Source organism: Trichoplusia ni, chromosome 12 (assembly GCF_003590095.1).
Source record: "Trichoplusia ni isolate ovarian cell line Hi5 chromosome 12, tn1, whole genome shotgun sequence".
Classification (NCBI taxonomy): domain Eukaryota; kingdom Metazoa; phylum Arthropoda; class Insecta; order Lepidoptera; family Noctuidae; genus Trichoplusia; species Trichoplusia ni.
In genome coordinates this window covers 6,885,226-6,904,909 of record NC_039489.1, presented here as the reverse complement: position 1 = coordinate 6,904,909, position 19,684 = coordinate 6,885,226, and the positions used below count along the sequence as shown (strand labels likewise).

Genomic DNA, 19,684 nt, shown 5'->3' with positions numbered 1-19,684 from the left:
ACGTCATAGGTAGGTAGGTTATAAATCCTTTGCTCGTGACGATATAAACTGGTTGTCACATGGAGACAGCAGAACGAACTTGAAATGTACCTAAAATGTACTAAGTAGAATACGAAGAAGTCTGGTGAACTTATATCGTTCGTATCAAATTCGCTGAAACTGCAAGCCTTTTTTAACATAGCTAGAAGACAAATTACTATTCATAATTATTTACATAATATAGGTACCACGGATTATGTTAAACCCCTACAGACACCCTGGCATCTCCGTATAGGAAGGTAGACTTGCGTCATGCATGAACTAATAGCTTTTTCCTTTAATCTTCTGCATATTAGTACTCGCATTCACAGGCTATGAGGCCATACACGCCCTAGGCCCATGGCCTAGGCCCTAGGTCATTCGATACGCATACAGTAGTTTAAGTACCGTCGCATTGTTTTAACAGTTCTATTTCTAGAAATTTTCAACATTATTGCGGTCGGCAAATATTTATAGCTTTAAAAACATTCACTGTTTAAGTATAAGGACTATTCCGGGATTTGTATCAGTATTATTATTGGGTTATTGACCTTATCAAAATGGTTTCGTCTAACAATAATATCGCAAGTACTTCCGTAGGTGTTTGTTTGTATATTCCTTTTACAAATTAGAACTCGAACCCTTTATAATTTCAATGCTTTTTTCTCCCTGTGTAGATGGATAAATACATTTAGGTTACTCCATCGCTCTCAAACTAATTGCACCGATCGAGATCTATCAAAAAAATATCATCGCTCGAGTTTTAAACACCGCAAATCTTCGCCTTTTTAATCACCTTTTATACATAAAGCGGTAAATGAATGAACGCTTTAATATAGGTACCCATCATCCAATATGGAATTTATTAATCATTTTTACCCATTAAAAGTCTGCGAAAACTTAAAAACTTGTTTCTTATTTGTATTTTATTTCCGAACAATTTTATTAACGAGTCGCATTATTGTAATAAACACGTCTACTACGTGACGAGGTTAAACAAACCAGAAAATCCTGAATCGAGTTGTCACAGCTCGAAACAATTATGCTTTTAATCGATTCTTATGAACTTGTAGGGTAGATGAAACTTTAATCGATTCGAATGACAGTCGATGCTTCGTTGCTTGATCGTGAGGTTGCATTTTAGATTTGAATTTGAAGAAATTCTATGGTTAAATTAATATTTTATTGGTCTTAGAATGTTTGGTAGGTTAGTAATTTCCGCATACCTATCTGTTGTCGAGATCGAGATGTTGTGTAACAATGCGGGATATCATAATAGAGTAGTTAAGTTACGTGTCTTAAATTACACATCCAATTTTATTTATTATACACCATGAAGGTTTATCTATTTGGTTCTACTTTATTTACTTGTGTACTACAAGTAGATAAAGTAGACTACCCACGGATTCCTACCTCCTTCCTTTTGTTTTCACTTCTAAAAACTACTTTAATTTCACAAGGCCTTACAATATAACGTAGTTGTAAAGAACTTAACTATTTGTGATTATAACTTCGGCTTACGTGTGTGCCCGTTGTCAGGTACTAAGCCAAGCAACCTTGATTACAAAACAAGCAATATGTATTCAGTAACTAAGAGGAAGCGAGAACTTGCCCAAACCACCAAACCCTGTCTCCTTGAACTTTTTGACCTCGCAAATTGTACGAGGCCGACTATGGGTTTGCTTAAAACATCCCAATTAGGAGCTATTGAAAATGTAGGACAAATGTTATATGAGAAACTACTCCTTGGTAATAATAATACAATTTTATAGTACGTGGCTTTGATAAAGATCATTGATTGCCGATTTGAGGTTTTCTCAAGATGACGTGTCATCTTCATTATTGCCAAAGCTTACATAAATCAAACACGTGCCTTGTTATTTTTCCTTCCTTGTCTTATTCCTAATTTCTAAACAAACCAGACTCTCAAAGTTCTGAAATAAGTACTTAAGTTGAGTTCTAAATATTCGACTTCACATTCCACTTGATAATAGCAGCCAGCATGTTACCTGAGGACATAATTTTACTGCGCGTCCATTTCAAATACCCTCTGTGAGTACAATGACGAAACGAACTAAGTCCAGAACTACAGACAGTAGGTTATGGGGTAGATAATCTCCATAGCGTTGACTAAAACAGGACTCAAGATATTGTACACTAACTCGTTTCTCTAAGAGATGTTATCTTAATGCTTTTAAGACCAAGGCCGTTTTTTTGTATAGGACCGGTTGGATTCCAAAAAGGTTTTATCAGCTGTAGTATTTACTTGAGTTTAAGTATAAAAGATTGCTTGAATGTCGAGTATATGTTACAATTGAAATCTCTTGTTTCTTGTACATTGTATAGACCGTACTTACATGTAATACGTGTAGTCATATCATCGTTAACCAACGTTTTTATAGACTGCTTTTTAAATTTGGACTTGAGGCGATGAAAGCTTTTTTGAAATAGGTACGTCAAAGTACAAAAAATACCGATTCCAATATAAATACATAATCACACGGCAATTATTGATATGAATAAATGACCTACCATTGAAATAGGTAGGCATACTTAACCAGATATTAATAGAAAAGGAAGCAATCACTTACAAACAAGCTATGCGAATAACATTTGAATATTTAAAACTTAGTTACGACTTGACTAACAGATCGCCCGGATAATCCTGCGTGCTTTCAGAGACCTTGAGGTCGAACCAAGGCCTCACGTACAATTTGCGAGATGCCTTCGGTTAGCGTGGGCAGAGTATCTAGTTGGGGGTCTTATGGTGCACTTACGCAGCGAATTTTCTGAGCTATACTCATAGATACTTGTCAATAAATTTGATCATGTAATGACAATCAGAAGCATTTTTTTAAGGTTCGGTGTTTTTGCCTTTGGCTTCAAAGCTCCTATTTTACTTATACTGCAACTAGGATTCTGTTTCTTTGAATATTTTGACTGTAATTATTTTTGGCATAGGCTATCTAATTTTCTTCGTCATTTTGGAGACGAGACGTCCTCGCCCTAATGTGAATCTGATACTTACACTCAGGAATTTTGCAAGACGTAATCGTGAATACATCTTTTTCGCTTTTTATTTAATGTTAAGAATGGACCTGATTTGTCTATGTAAGCACACCTTTACGCTATGAAGTCATAGCCGGCTTCATTCAAAGATTAAGTACTATGCGTAACCTTGGCATCGGATTATGGTTTTTTATTTGGCCCCGATAGTTAGTAGAACTATTCAGAAGGACTATTACTAAGATTTTTGCGAGATCACTCATTATTGTATTGTGTTATGAGATCATTTCGAAGTTTTCTTATCGTAATAATTTACGCGGCGAACTCCTTTGTAATTTGCTTAAGTGAATAAACGATAAGGGAAATTAAACTGATCAAAATATGATAATTGACTGAATATTTTTCAATGAACTCATCTCAATATAAAATGATGCGGGTATTAACATAAATTATAATAAGCTAGTTTCATTCTCAGTAATTTTATAATAGGATCTATAAATTTTGGTTTAAACGATATTTTAACATTTTAAGTTTGTTGTCATCTGGTCAGACATTCCTAAAGTTCTGCATTCATTTTCACGATAAACTTCAAGGCTTACCAAGGCTGAAAATATTAAGAGGAATGAGTGATTTTGTATTGTATTGTGACACAGCTTAGATCACTATTGCGGCTGCTACTGTTTTGTCTTGCAAAATTGAGGGTATTTGGATATTTGGTGCTGTTAAAAGTTGTCCTGTGCTATTTGAATTCAAAGGGGTCAAATCCCTCAGAATCCCTATTATTCACAGATCATTGTTTAACATTTTTACCACATTAAAACTCACCACCTCACCGTGAGAGGGTTGATTTCACGTCAGACCTCTTTGTCTCCCGTGGGAGTCTACACGGTGAACAATAAAGGTGGTGCATTGACCACGTTGCAACCCCTCTGTACTGAGGTAAACGACCATTGTAAAGAGGGTGGCACCCCCAAAGAGCCGATGGCCTTAATTGCCTCACGTGCATCGAGGCAGATGGCAAGCAAGGTGCGAGTAAGTGATGTTCCACGCTTATCGATAAAATAAGCTTGTGACTGGATGTTGCGTGGTCATGAATTGCTGCTGTTTGCTGTCGTGATGCGTTTTCGTTTTCATGACTTTTAATGTTAAATTATTTTTTGTGCAGTAATATTTTAATTAATGTTAGCTGAAATTAGCTACGAATAGATATAGTATGTTTTACCGCGTACCTTTTTAATTATAAACATTGGTTAGTAACGTAGCTTGGATACAAATAAAAACTTTTTTTAATGATCTTCATAGTTCCCTTACTCTTCACTTAGATTCTTATCTAAATAAATATTAAGCCAATATGCACAAATTGAATCGGTATCGATAATCTATCGACAAGCAACTCGTGCAGCCTTATCTAACGCGACTTTTCTATGAATACCAAAGTAATTGGGGTGAGTATAGGACTTGACTTTCACACGATTGCAACTGCACCTAATGCGCTAGCACTCGCAATATATGCACATAATGTGTTTCATAAGTCTATTAAAGACGACAGCGGACTTTTTACAATACTTACCAAGTTGACATTTTAGGAAGGCGTTTTTTCACGTAATAACACACCGATAAATTGCTACACGGAACACTTACAATGAATAATTTATTACCATAGTCGCGACAATATAAGTTTGAGTCATCATTCAAGCTCTTTAATAATATCTAAAGAAACCAGTCGAATTTCCGACCACGTGGAGACAAGCCGAGTTTTTTTTTTTACTTTTAATATTGAATAGACCAGCTGGTTTTATGTCAGAAGAAATATTGTATACACTTTAAAGGGGGACTCAAGAAATTGAGGGAGCTATTCTTTTTTCGGTCCGTCTTAACAAAGTTCGTACGCGCCGTCTTTTGTTACCGTCGAGACAGATTCGCAATGGTTGACGAGTAGGTAATTTTTTTTTCGCCATGAATAAGTAACATGGGTCGTTCTTGTATTTGTGTCAAAGTTCATCAAGGCCCTTTGGAATAAGATCCCCAATATTGCGGAACAAGATTACAATTTATTTGACGCTCCCTTTTTGGGGCACTAAATCTTGAAATACCAGCATCAATGTGTATCGGATTTTGAGATACAACATCGCTTTAAAAATAATAATAATTTACTTAATCATGAAAAAAAAGATGCAAACACAATACAATTGATATTTAATCCGACAAAGCCTTGCAAACATCGATTGTGTGCACAACGGATGAATGAATTGAATAGATTCCAGCGATGCGTAGGTGTGCGTACTGATAGCTGCGCAGGCGCGTGCTATGCCGTCAAGCCGGGTGCGTTCAGAATTACTTATGCACCGAAGATGTTTAACTTCGTGAGTTTATTCAAATGAGGTTTTAGCTACCCTTGTTATGCGTCACACAATTTCTTCGAAGATTCAAGATACTTATTAAGTACCCCCATTTTAGGTTAATGCTGTGGTTGGATATATCAGTGGGACAACGTGAAAAATAAGGCGTGTTTCTTTTTGACTGGAAAGGGGAGAGGAACTAGTTCCATTGAAATAAACTTTTTGACATAAAATAGATGTTTTTATAATGACAAGAGTCTACTCGAAATCTTTTTAAGTGTTTGATTAGTATTTAATTAACAGAAAAATGGGATATTGACTCATGTGCATGCAATACTTATTTTTAGTTTATATTCGACTTAAATTCATATCTCAATGCCCTTTGCCATCGTTTTAATTATGTGCAGGATATTCGTCATTTGTTGTTAATGTTGTTACGTATATTTATCAGTAGTAACAGGAAATACTCCGTATGTTTTATATTCTTTATTTACTTAGTATTGGTATTTCATAATCGTAATATAATGAGGGCTTGTACCTTAAGATATGGTTATAGTTCAGTAACATAAGTCATATGCACTCCGATATTCCTACAAATTCCCGCTTTGTTGGAACAAATGAAAGTAGGGTTGCCTTGTGATTGAGGGGCCAAAGTTTTGATCAAAGGAGTTCATATTATACAAATATCTAACACTAGCTGTTGCCCGCGACTTCGTCCGCGTGGTTAGAAGATATAAGTTATGATTTATAACTACCCTGTTTTTTCCACATTTTCCATTGTATCTTCGCTCCTTTTAGTCGCAGCGTGATGGTATATAGCCTAAAACCTTCCTCGATGAATGGTCTATTCAATACAAAAAAAAAATTTTTGATTTGATCCAGTAGTTCCTGAGATTAGCGCGTTCAAACAAACAAACTCTTCAGCTTTATATATTAGTATAGATATAAGTATGAAAACAACGCTATACCAACTTACGTGAGTTACATTATCAAGAACTATTTACTAAAACACTAGTACCTACATAACCCAGTTGTCCAAACCACAACTATAAAGGACAACAGTAAAATATTCTCGCAAATGCGGGTAACAAGCGATTCTAAAGGACCCCTATGTTTTAGATAATTTCACTGTTTTATGGAAAGTATTTCTTCGGCCCATTATCATGCATGAGGGTTTTTAAATAGTTATCAATTCTTATATTTCCGTTCGCCATATGGCAATCGATCGATTAAAGGATGCTCTAACATTTGTTACATAATATTTTATTATTAAGGCTGATATCATAATAGTTGCTCTGTTTTAGACCGGTTTGGACGGATATTATTTAAGTACTAGTATACATGTTTTTGCTCCACTTTTAATATCGCAACTTGTATTGTGAGTGTTGTGAATCCTTTTCTTGGAAACAACTGAACCAATTTTGAAGTTTTGTTAATGTTTTACGCTAAGTAACAGGTTTCTTAACTTGTTCCGAAACAGGAACGCCTTGCACATTTTTTATCGAAAGTTTCTTGGATTTTGTTTCTTTAAGCCTTAAATTCCCTCACATTTCTTTAGTTTAACTTGTGAGTTATTGTTAATTTGACACGCCTACGCATTTCAGGTAGGCATTTTGAGTAAAAAGGTAGATGAATTAGAAGCAACTAACTGTTTAACATAATGTAAATTTACTGAATTCAATAACGATCCGTAATGTATGGTTTCAATTAGTAAATTAATCAGGATAACAGAAAAAAAATGAAATTCAAGCTTTTCCACTCCCTGAAGCTCAGATTGTATCTGAGCCTAATAACCATGTAATCGGTACTTTTTTATTCAGCCCTAATTAACTAATGATATCGTTTAGTTATCAAGAACCGTGAACACCATATTGTACATGAGTTAGTCATACCATGCTCTGATGATTCGCGAGGAACACGTGGGAACCAGAATACATTAAGAGCCTTCGTCTCACTTTACAAGTTTTTTTTTCATCATATCGATACTGATAGTATAAATTTATTATTCAAATGGTTTTGTTAACCTTTGCACTGAATCACATTAAGATTTCAAATATTAAAATAGATTTCATTATTTCTATGTAAAAATCTCAAGTGACGGTACAACGAAAATGAATTCGTATTTGAAATCTGCCCGTTCATCCATAAAGAACACATTCATTTTTCAAAAATAACATTCGATATTTAAATTAATACCTGCATCGAATTATCCAATCACGCGTGAATGGAATCAAAATACTGATTGTAATTTATTGCACTTATAATTAATATGAGGGTAGATGTACACTGTACACCCTACTTTATACAGGTAACCTTTACTTTCCCACGTTTCAAAAAACGGGGGTTGCATAGCTTTGGCTTTGGACAAGGGGCCAGAGTATTGGTGCATGTCCTTTTTGATGTTTTTATCTAAATTTGTAAACGATGTACCGGCGGCAGATGTGATGACAGCGTGTTTATTAAAATTTGAATGTTCCCATGTATTTTTTGACCCAGAATTGAGTGTTTTTTGAGTTCGTCCGATTCAGATTGACCTCAACATGACCAAGTTGTATTGTGTTTTTACATTTTTTTTCCGTTAAGATATTGATGTATTATGGAATAAGAAATTAAATAACGTATGTTTTTTTTTATTATGTAATATTTTAAAAGAATGAAAACTTAAACAATATTTTGTACATCTAAGCAAAATCGTCAGATCGATATCTGCTTGAGTTCAACAAGGATATCTCTTATATGAGCTACATTTTATTCGACAAAGTTTAAAAATCCTTCTGACAACACAACACAAATGAAATACACAAATAATTGATACAAAACCATATTACATCCATTACCGGTCACGATTCTTAAGATCATCAGTAACAAACGATCAAAACCTGTTTCTCATTTCAAGCAAGATTTTTACACCCCTTTACTTATAGGGAGACTATTGTTGAGATTTTCAAAAGTGCATTGCCCTATAAATGGGTCGTTTTGGTGAAGGATTAAAGCATGCATGCAAGCTTAAAATTTGCTTTGTTTAGTTGTTTCTGGGTTGTGATTGTCCAAAATATGGTTCCACGAGGTCGCAAACTGTAGGGTCATCATATTCAGCGATGAATATACAGTGAGTGCGCCACCTCAAAAATACTAAATTTCTATCTAATTTGAAGATGATTTTTATGCTATGTCCGCAAGCATTATAGCTTTTTTGTTTGGTTGAATGTATATTTGGACTATCTACGCTACTTTAGTGCGCTATTTTGCTGAGCCCGCTTGAGGCTTAAAATAAGCCAAAATCGCATTTACTTTTTCGTATTTCGCCAAAAAGGGCTTGCCTATTGGGTATGCGGGTTTCAATTTTTCCTTAACTTATAATGATGTAAAGAGTATAATTAAATTAATCTTTGGTGACGTCAATAAACACATGAGGAGTAGATCGACCTACATCGGTATGGATTTTAGGTCAATGCTATTCTTATCAGCGCAAAAAGTATCGGAAGTATGCTCTTTAACTTTCTACTAAAAGTTTTTTTAGTAACACAGATCAAAAGAACTGTAACCATCTAAAATAACAAAGGAAATGATAACACTATAAAATAAACATTATTTGTAACTCAAAAGCTACCCCTATTTTAATCAGTCTCCATTGAAGACCCCAAAAGGTATTATATTTATTTCAAGTGGTTCTCAAACTTTATCCGTGCGCATCGTCCTGATCCGCCCTAGTTTCCATAAAGAGAAAAATTTGATCCTCCTATCATTATTGTGTGTTGTTTCAATGTTTATACCTCTCTAAGCCTACTAGTCACCTTCTCAGTTAGGTATGTGCAGGACCGGGAGGAAAACAAAACACCATCTACCACATCGTGTGCGTTTCTTCAATGGCGTCCTCTCCCGTCCTGTCAATCACATGTCAGGGGATAGCGCGCATACTATAAAAGCCTACATGATAGTTAGCAGTAATGCATATTCTTCGACTGAAAATATTTCATTGTCATACCGAAATAATGAACTTAGTGAGTCAACAGAAGGCAAAAGATTGGGAACCCCTGACGTTAATACCTTCCAGTTTTGTTATTGGCCGGGCTCGCGCAAGCGCGGCGCATCCCTCGCGGGCAGCTGCGCTTGCGCTGTGCGTGGGGGGCGCAGATGGCGCGCGCGCTCCCACCCGGAATGTACGAACACAGTACAATAAATCGATATTAATAGCACGATGTGTTTTTTCTTATGTAATGTAAGTTTTGTTGAGTTATGATTGTCAGATGGAGTACCTTTATTTTTTTGGTTTTAGTTTATTATATTTAAGTTTATAAGCTGACGTTAGAATTAGTAAGTAAATGTATTTAAAAGAAGCTGAAAAGTAACAAGACACCTTAGAGTTTCTCGAAACGTAAAAGTATCTTGACGTGCAAGAAAGTCTATTATTAGTAGTAGGTAAATCTCTGAATTTTAACTTACTTTGAAAGTCCCATTCTTCTTATGAATGAAAACTACCAAATATAAACGTTTATTTTTAATATCGAGAAGCAGATATTCTCAAAATAAATCCAGCTCTGCGGAGGTCCTTCACAAATGTTTACAAACATCTTTAATTAGCAACTGTGAAACAAAGCGCGAACAAAACAATAATTTATTTAAAAATCGATAAAACTAAAAAAAAACTCCCGTTTCGGAACTAAAAACTCCCGTTTTTAGTTTGCGGGATTTCCTATAATTGCGAATGGTACGTTGACGCGTGGCAGGCCAGATGTCGTATCACCTGCCGGTCTGTATTCCTTACCAAGGAGGTTTCTATATGGCAATCCTGTATGGTTTGCGGAACAAGGCAGGCCCGCATTCTTTAGCAAAACAAATTCCCATCACCCGCGGTCGTTGACTTGCAGGACCTTAGGTTTTTAATGGGAATTTTTTGCATTGATGTTGATGCGGATTTTAGAATTCTTAATTAGTGGTAGCGGTTGTTTTTGTTGTAGTCTAAATCTTTTGTTTTGTAAATAATTTAATTCTTTCTATTACGACTAAATTTTGTGCACATATTTTTCTAGTATATATTTCGACTTAATTTAACTTTTATGATAGCATCATGACACCTATTATCCTATAGCAGCTTAGAGAGCAATGTTCCAAGTTCAAGTTCATTACATTTCCACACCAACTATTCAAAGTACTCTAAGCAAAGGTAATGAAAACAATCAAACCACAAACCTCCATAAACCAAGACCATCTAATTCACAGCTTTTATGAACTGTTGAAACAAACACCGTCTCGATGCTAGAGCAAAAATAAATCGACCATTTTCGTAGCCCATAACTCTGCAATAATGTAATAAAGTAGCAATTTGAGAGGCCGGGCTAGAACAATGACCTCACCGCAATAATACTGTCTTCGTTGTACCGGACAATCTGTTTCTCATATGTTTTCATACGGATTGTTTATATTTTATACTAGTTTATACCTCGTTTGTGATAAATTGTTCACCACGCTTGGTAATGTTCTCGTTTTTATTGAGAGTAATCTCTTATGGGTGAATTTGGATTCATTCTTGTTTTGTTGCTTTGTACCTTGTACCTTGAATTTGAAATTATTTTAAATGTGTGTATATGTAGAAGGATTCAGTTTCCAGTTCCTATAGAAATTAAATAAAGTCCACAGTTAAAACCATAACATTTAGTACTTATTCGTTATAAAAACCCAAGTCCCGTGTGCTTATACTGAGCTACGATGTTTATTTTATTTTTAAATATTACAAAAGTAAGTTAATTTTAAAGCCTATATTGTGCACACAAACATTGCATTTTTACACCGTGCAAAAAAGCGTAAAATATTGTGCTATGAAGTCCATTAAAGTACTTGGCTTACCATCTGAGACGAGTTGCATAGCTGAGAAAAAATCTCGTGTCAAATTGCAAGTATGCTTATACCAACATTAGTGCTGTGATCCTCTTTTTAAATTGCTATGGTATAATCAGTGATTGACGTTCAATTGTTTTTATGTAACTATGTAAAAACCCGGTCAAGTGCGAGTGGCACATGTACCAATGGGTTAAAGATGAACAAATCGGTTGCCTGACAAATTACAAAATGCCTGACAATAACTTTTATGTGTTATATTTTTCAAACTCCGTAAATAATTTTACAGACTAGCTATCTACGTTTAAGACAAGCCGTCTAGTGACGGACGGATGGACAGATTAGGTATTGTTCTAAGACAGACTTGTAACATAGGTAAACTGCATAAATAAAAAGTAAAAAATGTATTAGCATAACGATAAGCGACATGTGTTAAAACACAGTAGCAGAAACAAACTTCCGTCCTATAAAAAAAAAACTAACAAAACTGCACATTTTCTAAGCACGCGACATCGTAAAAAAACGACAAAAAAGGTCAATATTATTAAAAAATACATCAAATAAATAGTTCATTAACGCTTTCTCTAAACACCTTTAGGGACGCGTGCGTAATTATTGTAAGACGATAATAAGAGAGGAAGTAAAAAAAACCCAGTTGGGGTTGAAATGTCAGGCCATGTGCAGTTGCGGGGGCGACTGGGTTGGCTATTGTACCCTGTACAGTCTTAAGACATTAATCTTAGGGGTTGAGGCCAGGTGAACACCCTCGGACGTTGCTCAACAAAGGCCGATTTAAAACTTATTGTACAGTTTTTTGAAAGAACATTAAATTTTAGGTTTAGTGTGGCGTGAAATTATTGAAGTTTATTGCAGTTGTTATATTGACTTTCTATTTTATAAAGCTAGAAATTCAAGCATGTTAAAAACCAACTTCTTCAATAAAATTTACTTCGACATGTTTAATTTATTATTGTGACTGTATCTACTTAATTTTGCTATTCTATTTACGCATTTCCAGCTAGCTAAAATCCATAATCTCTTCATTTGATTTGCCTTTATCAGGCTTTTGAAATAATAATAATGGAAAAAGAAAAGACATCCCTCGCTATGTAGCCTAAGTTACATCGAACATCAACGAATTCGAATCAACTTTGAAAATTCCTTTAAGCTTTTACCTCAATTAATTGTTATAACGATTTGTATACTCCGAGCGAAATACTGCAAAGTTATACCAAAGCTTTAGGTATCATTAAGCAACAAAGATGGTATCAACTAGAAGTCTCGATGTAGTTCCATTCAAGTTGCAACATGTACTGATGCTAATCGTTCCTCGCAGCTGGTCCTTTTGTATGCACCCCTCGCCAGCCGCGGTCCTAATGTCATCTATGTATAACTGAATTTAATTATAGTACTTAGTTCATTTGATTTTTTGTCTGCTAAAGGTATTTTTAAACTGTAATTTTAAAAGAGAAATGAATTACTTAAGTCCGTATGAACTTTCCCTCAACAAAACGAAAGCAGATAAGTTCAGCGATAAGCTTGACCATCTTTTATATTTCAGTGTCGACACACGTAATCTTAAAAAGAAACAGAAAGATAACTAATCTCCATATTTTTTCGCATGTCTAACGCAATTAATTCTTATCAATTTGTCGATAAAATTGAGACCGTCTACAAACAGACGCTAAATGGTGATCGAGTTCAGCAAAAAGTTCACATATGTTATAAATGTGTCATCCGCGGCATATGGCTGTACGGCTGTTGCCTTTGACACGTCAAGATAGATAAAAAAAGGCCCCTCTATTTGAATGGCGAAACGGAAGTTGCTTCCAGATTTAAAATATTTCTTTTTCTATGCAGTTTATCAGTTTGTTTAAAAGCGCACGGTATTTATTTTATCCAAAACAAAACACAACTTTCTTCGCGAATATATTTCTTACTTAATGCCGGTGGCAAACGCAAGCTAATAAATATCAAGTGACCTTTAAAAGTTAATAAAATAAAGTCTAATTACGAAAACGTACTGTCACCGATAAGTCGGAGTGAGGAGCGCGGACTAACAATAACTATGATGAATCGTGCTCGGCCACGCAAGACCTTTATCCATTGCGTGAGAAAATATATTTAAATAGACAAGGGTTTATATTTTCGCATACATCCCCTTCGGCTTGGTCTAACATCTATTGTATGTCCATGCGAGCCATCCTTTCATCTAATGTCTATTTATCTATTTTGAAAAGGCTGAGAACCTGTTTGTAACCCCTGCCTAGAGATTAGAGGGAATCTATCTTAGTTCAGGTGTTCTAAACATGCGGTGTAAATATAATAGATTTCCAAGGGTGAGATCTATGGGACCATTATATCAATGGTAATTAATTCTATGTAGGTATAGTTTCAAAATAAATTTCAAGGTTATTTCGGACTCTTAAAAATAGTGGCTTAATCTTAATGTCAACCAAGGTTAACTTGTGGATTCGCGGCTTATCAAATGAAACTTGTTGTGTAAGATCCAGCAAACAATTAATTGAACCTTCCAAATGTTGAATACCTCTTCTTTTTGTTATTAAGGCTAGCGACAAATCAATTATTTAGACAGTGTGAGAACCGCTCACTAATTTCGCAAAGAGCTATTTAAATAATAAAAGCCCCATTTATCTTTAAATAGAAAATAGCTGGCAGTGAATGGTCTATTATTCATTTAGGCCAGCGCGTATTTGATGGCGCCTGAGCGACGAACTCGATTATTACTGATAAGTTTAAATTGTCTTTGATATTTATGGCACGGATGGAAGCGGATTTTGGCAAATTACTTTGGATAAGTCTAAGGAAAGATTGAAAAACTCTTTATTGTTAACCATGCTGTTTAGTAGGCCGTAAAGAGCATCCTTACAAGTCGATGCATATGAAGGTCAGACCGATAGTAGTATCACTATCATTCTTTTCTATTCGTTTAGTGCAATAGTTATTGTTACCCTTACAAAGACTGCTTGGATAAGTTTAGCTATATTGGACACACGGAAGAAGCTGCATGTATTCAGATCATGTCTCTGAAATAGCCCTAAAGGTTCGCCAAGCCGAGTCATATTTTTTCGCTTTTTATCTTAAGGACGACATTAATTCCTCTTGATTGGTTTGTATTGGATTACCCAGTGGGCCACCGCATCGAATCGACTTTCTTAGTTCTCATCGACACAGATTCCGGTGTCATATTCCTGAGCAAAAACCACTCGAATCGAAGTCCTCCGAAAGGCCATTTTTTTCTCTTTGGTACGGTATCGATAATATTGTGGACTTACGCATGGAAAAAGTCTGACAACTTTAGTAAACATATCGCAAATGTGAATATTTAAGCGTCATGAATAAAATTCCTGACTTTATCTATATTGGTAAGCGCATGCCCATGAGTCACGATCCATTCATTCACCATTACACGTCGAGTACATGTCAATAAGGCATCTTATTCAACTCGTAACAAGACCCAATGTTTATCTTAATTATTTTTACTGCAAACTCGACTCCATGTAGCTATACGCCTTAATTGTGAGAGAGGCGTAATTACTTGTAACGTAAACCGATCTACTTCGAAGAAACGATGCTGAACTAGTACATAAATCTGATATCCATGGTTAAAATACTGGTTTTCTATGGGAAAACGAGTCTTCGGCAATATGCGAACTTGCGACTCAAATTCTTTTCTACTAAGAAGATTAGGTGTAAACTCGTTTGTTGGTCTTTTTGATCCGTCCAAATTCTGGTCCTCTACCCCCAAAGTTATTGTCCTCGAATATTTAGACTGTGTTTATAAAATATGCACTCAAACAATGACCAATGACCTGAAAAAACACAAGTACATGTCTAGACTTTGGCGCCACTAAGGATTACAAATTTATCGGGCAAGCGTTCCTTCCCACGGCGTATAGCTTGATATCAATACACTTGAAAACACAGGACTTCTTTAAACTTTTTGTTTAAAAATGAACAGAAAGACACGTTTTGCTTCAAGAAGCGTGCTCTATTGAGGCCAAGGCTCTGTAAACGGGCTAGTCCTTTATAACATTGTGGTTGTAAAAGACCAGATTATAGTGAACTGGCCTGAAAGGGTTCTTAGCTACTGTCTGCAAAATTTGATTCAATTTTCTGTCTTTAAATGAAACGTTTGTTACTGTTATTCTAAGGCACTATGTTTTATTATACTTATGATACCAAAAAAATCTACAGTGCTTTCATTATGTGTGTATTATACAATGTTAATTTTCTTAATTAAGTAATCCATTTATTTAATTAATGGATCAGAGTTGATTAGGTTCCATTTATTATGTTTAGCTTATCTCGTGACCTACATGTGTAGCATTGTAAAACGTATAACTGGTTGATACGTTTTAATTGAATCAATTGTGTGTCTTGTAGTATTTCCTGTGCTTTATTGATGTTTCGATTAAAATATTTGTGACAAATATATCAATTTATCAATAAGTAGATCGAAGGATTTATTATACTTACTCGTATTTTGATATAATATAAGGCACATTGTAACTATGATGGCATAAATCTGTTTGGATCTATGATGCAATCTCATTCGTTATTCCAGATGAATTATGGATGAGTTGTCATGTTTTTGTGTTTTGCACCACACCTTGAATCTCAAAAAATCAGCCGAATCTTACGATTTAGTGCCACGCTTAAAATTTATCCCATGCAGAATCAAAATCTTCCAAATTCCAAATGCACGTTGCATTTATAAACAAAACTCGATACGTGCATTCCCAAATGCAAGTCACTGACCACGTATGAAGTTGTAAATTTCTAACGGGCTTTAAATGTTTTGAGTAAACTCGGAGTGCTAATAAGCAGGTCATACCAGCGAGGGGACTCGGCGCAGGAAACACGGGCGATGCGTGAGTTAACAGGACGCTTCCTTAGGGAACCCCTTGACAACTTTTTTATATCTTGTTCCCCTTTCCAAATTGGCGATTGGATGTCCAACCTTTGTTTTGAATGAAAGGAAGTTGGCTATACATAATTGGTATTAATGACTGGATTCTAGTACTTTGAATGGAAGTGGGTGGTCTGTAGAAATGGGTAATTTGAGACTGTGCAAAAGTTTTGTTTATAAATAGACGGTATGTAAATTATGGTGTCTGAGTTTTCAAGTAGTGCCGTCTTCTATAAGACAGATAATTTATTCATAAATATGGCAAGGCGAGGTAGGCGATAAACATAAAAGCTTAAATTGCGTGCTGACAACAAATAACTTAAAAACATTTACAGTTGCAAATGAAATATAAAAAGTAAAAACCATTAAAAAACAATAATACTAAAGAAAATTTTGGAGCTAACCAAACTGTGGCAGGCCCTACACGCAACTTCCGATAGAAATCCGTAACATAATTTAAGTGAAACGAGGCCAAGGGTTTCCATTTTTTTACCAGAACCCAAAATAATCGGTCGTGAAATCAAATGTATATCAGAGGGTGGTCACGACTGGACAGGTGAAATGACGACACAAAATGGCCACCACTTCCTTATTTAAATTAGTTGTGCCATGTATGTGATTAAAATGTGATCTAAGATTGTGGAAGTTATTAATATATAATTACCGTCGTTCCGACTGTGATCTTCGTACTTTAATTGTGTCACTTCCGTAACAACCTTCCATAGAAATTTCTTTGTGAAGATTTAATATGTCTTTTAATAGTTGTAATACTTGAAGATAGGACAATTGTATAGGACTGTAGGTAATTGTAATTTAGTTTAAAATTGCCTGAGAATGTTAGTGACTTTCTTGACGAAGTCGATCAGGTGAATGCTAAAATACAAAATAAAGTTGATTCGAAAATAGTCGTCAGTCATCTCTAATGCTCAATGAGCAGATGAATTGATAACGAAAACGAAAACCAACAATTCAGAAACTGAACATAAACATGAAAATGTTTTCCTTATCAAATATCTGATTACATCCGCGGTATCTGACATTGCCCTTATATTAAACATGATCACATAGCGCATTCACAGTATTCTTATCATTGTCTGGCTGCGGAAGTACTATATGATATCGCCTTATTAATTTAGACTAATATTTGAACAAATTGCCAGACGTCTGTCTGTTCAAACAGTCGACTCGTAATTGATGAAACGTGTAGTCAAATAGATTACTGTAGGATATAAATTTGCATAACCATTGCTTTGAAAAGTTCTGGCAGAGCTCAAGATGAACACTGCTGTTCTCAATTTTTTGAGAGTTCCGAATTTATTTCGCTTGTTTTTATTGCAAATGCATGTAAAACGGAGAGCATCCTTGCAAAAACTTGTCCCGTTATCGAAAATAAGTTAAGCATCCGGCACACGTTTCTAGTTTTAAGATTTGGAACACTTTTTGTTGCAATTCAAAGTGCCGTTGCAGCGGTGATCGAAACCATGTGGCTCAGAAATGAAGGAGGTGGACAATTTGGGAATTCTAAAGTTGAGAAGTGAAAATGATGTTTTACACGTCGAGTTCAATATGTCAGACACTTCAGGCATTGAGTTATTGCAGTTGTACGTACCGAACTATATTTTCATCACTGAAATTAAACAGCTCGGGACATATCTTATTCTTAAGTCATGTTGTCGCATTATTTCATTGAAATTATTAGCCTTTGTTGGGAATTGTAATGTCATGTGATTATTTTACTTTGTGAAGTCTACGCTGACCTATCCAATAAAAAAATACCAATTTTCTTTGTACCTTTCTATTACCAGCCTACACCTGCTTACCCTCGCCTGTTGCGTCACATTCCCACTGCAGGGTAATGATTTCTATACCTGATTTTCGTTCCTTGTCTTTCACATTTTGCTGTCCATTTTCTGTCTCTCTCGTTGGGATTGCCGCGTCCCTTCTAGGGTTTTTGTGGACCCCACACCCTTATTACGCCTTGCGTATGCGTCCTATGTGGGTGTGTTGGTGAATATTCATGTGTGCGTGTGGGAACGTGTTACGACGAGAATTTTTATTTCAGTGTTGTTGTGGCATTCGATGCGCGTGAGTCGGGATCCCGAAATGTGATTTGGGTGTAATTTCGGCGGGAATATTGTGGACTAGGCGTTTGGTGATTAGTTGATTTATAAAGTTAAATCTTTGATGATGATTTGGTGATGTTTTAAGTGAATAATGGGGTTTTGGATGTCAGAGATTATTTTTGTTAATTCGTCGTGATGTATTATGAGTGAGTATGTTTTGCGAGTGCATTTAGTTTTTTTTTAAGTTTGTAAGTAGCTTTTTGTGTTGTTTTATATTTCTGGAATTCCATCCTTTGTCTTGTTTGCGGCTGAGTGCATAAATACATAAGCAGTGTCCACACGTCAACTCAATTCGTACACCATAATCGAATAAAGACGAGACCTAAATATGGCGATTTCTCGGCATCCACTTTTTCCACTAGTACGAAACAAAAAAAAATCCAAAGTAAATCGATAAACGTATTACCAAAGTCGAGATGAGTCGTTTTGAAAAATACTTGGAAGCTGTAGACAGAGCCGGCCTCGCACGGGTTTCCTTATTCCAACCAAGTATTTGCAATGAATGAGAACCAAAACTGGTTTTCGCATCAGCTGATGTCCCGACTACGGTATGCATAAATAAGTCCACAGGTTTTTTGCCGCACCGAAACATTCCAATATAAGAATTATTGTCGTCCTAACATAGGTTATTATTCCATAGCTATAAGAAACCCGTTTAAAGAAATAAAGAAATGCATTTTCACACATTCGATTTTAAGTTTTATTTCTTTAAGCTTACGATTGCATTTTGATGTTACAGCATTTCAAGGGCTGGTTGTTTCTTCGAATTTTATTGTATGTCTACGGGGGATTCTGGCGCCAGTGACGTTTTTTTTTCTTAAACGTTTGCAACTGGACAATGTAAACAGTGAGACAGTTATTGACCTAGCAACATTAGTCCGGCAAAAAAGTCGTAACTAGTTTTCTGAACCATCCATCATGGTACAGGGATAATCGAATAAGTCTTACTTTATAGCTACTCTTGGGTGGCAAACACATTATTCCTTATAGCGATACATATTATGTTCAAAAACACACTTTTTGCCTTAATAACTTGTTGAGCGTCTGTATATTTCTGATATTTGTCACCCGCGATACTTTGTACTCAGAAAAACTAGTTGGTTTTTTACATTCTGGTCTATTTTTATACAAAATATTGTGATATAGACAACAGAAAAACCTTTGTGATCAGATTGTACTTTTCTACAATGGACGATGAAAAATAGATCATGCGTGCTACGGTATCTGGCGACCTCCTAACTAAAGTATCATAAGTAATTTACCACTGACGGCAATGTATCGCAACTTCTATGATATTCCACGCCCCTTTTGAATAGGTTAAAATCATTTAATCCTCCTTGCTAAAACCACATTCAATTGCTTCTGATATTGTAACCTTCTTACTCAAAAATCGGTTGATATAACATATTCAGTGTATTCACGTTTGATAA

General features: G+C 35.4%; 1 protein-coding gene across 6 annotated transcripts in view; it reads left to right on the top strand.

Annotated features, from left to right (window-relative positions):
* LOC113499714 (myb protein) overlaps positions 1-19,684 on the top strand; it is a 60,837-nt gene that overhangs the window by 15,144 nt on the left and 26,009 nt on the right. The window lies entirely within an intron of this gene.